At 42.0% G+C, this 1,347-nt stretch overlaps 1 non-coding gene across 1 annotated transcript; it reads left to right on the top strand.

Moving 5' to 3' along the window:
• Positions 1-960: 960 nt before the first annotated feature.
• On the top strand, positions 961-1,068 carry LOC130938345 (small nucleolar RNA R71). Its single transcript, XR_009069514.1, has one exon. It is a non-coding gene; the product is annotated as a small nucleolar RNA R71 (small nucleolar RNA).
• Positions 1,069-1,347: the final 279 nt, after the last annotated feature.

Raw genomic sequence — 1,347 nt, 5'->3', positions numbered from 1 at the left:
GACATATTCATCCTCTTCAGAGGAAGAATACTCATCAGAGCTCATGAATGGCAGAAGTGAGTCCAATGGAATCTCTATGGTCTCATTTTGAGCCTCAGATTCCCATGGTTCCTCATTGGGGAACTCATTGGAGGCCAGTGGGCGCCCAGTGAGGCCTTCCTCAGTGGCGTTCACTGCCTCTTCTTCCTCCCAAAATTTGGCCATGTTGATGGCCTTGCACTCTCCTTTTGGATTTTCTTCTGTATTGCTTGGGAGAGTACTAGGAGGGAGTTCAGTAATTTTCTTGCTCAGCTGACCCACTTGTCCTTCCAAGTTTCTAATGGAGGACCTTGTTTCAGTCATGAAACTTTGAGTGGTTTTGATTAGATCAGAGACCATGGTTGCTAAGTCAGAAGTATTCTGCTTAGAACTCTCTATCTGTTGCTGAGAAGATGATGGAAAAGGCTTGCTATTGCTAAACCTGTTTCTTCCACCATTATTGTTGAAACCTTGTTGAGGTCTCTGTTGATCCTTCCATGAAAGATTTGGATGATTCCTCCATGAGGGATTATAGGTGTTTCCATAGGGTTCTCCCATGTAATTCACCTCTTCCATTGAAGGGTTCTCAGGATCATAAGCTTCTTCCTCAGATGAAGCTTCCTTAGTACTGCTTGATGCATTTTGCATTCCAGACAGACTTTGAGAAATCATATTGACTTGTTGAGTCAATATTTTGTTCTGAGCCAATATGGCATTCAGAGTGTCAATCTCAAGAACTCCTTTCTTCTGACTAGTCCCATTGTTCACAGGATTTCTTTCAGAAGTGTACATGAATTGGTTATTTGCAACCATTTCAATCAGTTCTTGAGCTTCAGTAGGCATCTTCTTCAGATGAAGAGATCCTCCAGCAGAGCTATCCAAAGACATCTTGGACAGTTCAGAGAGACCATCATAGAAAATACCTATGATGCTCCATTCAGAAAGCATATCAGAGGGACACTTTCTGATCAATTGTTTGTATCTTTCCCAAGCTTCATAGAGGGATTCTCCTTCCTTCTGTCTGAAGGTTTGGACTTCCACTCTAAGCTTACTCAATTTTTGAGGTGGAAAGAACTTTGCCAAGAAGGCATTGACTAGCTTTTCCCAAGAGTCCAGGCTTTCTTTAGGTTGAGAGTCCAACCATGTTCTAGCTCTGTCTCTTACAGCAAAAGGGAATAGCATAAGTCTGTAGACCTCAAGGTCAACCCCATTAGTCTTAACAGTGTCACAGATTTGCAAGAATTCAGCTAAAAACTGATGAGGATCTTCCAATGGAAGTCCATGGAACTTGCAATTCTGTTGCATTAGAGAAACTAATTGAGGCTTAAA

Source organism: Arachis stenosperma, chromosome 6 (genome assembly GCF_014773155.1).
Source record: "Arachis stenosperma cultivar V10309 chromosome 6, arast.V10309.gnm1.PFL2, whole genome shotgun sequence".
Classification (NCBI taxonomy): Eukaryota; Viridiplantae; Streptophyta; class Magnoliopsida; order Fabales; family Fabaceae; genus Arachis; species Arachis stenosperma.
Note: the sequence above shows the minus strand (reverse complement) of the source record. Positions and strands in the feature narration are given on the sequence as shown.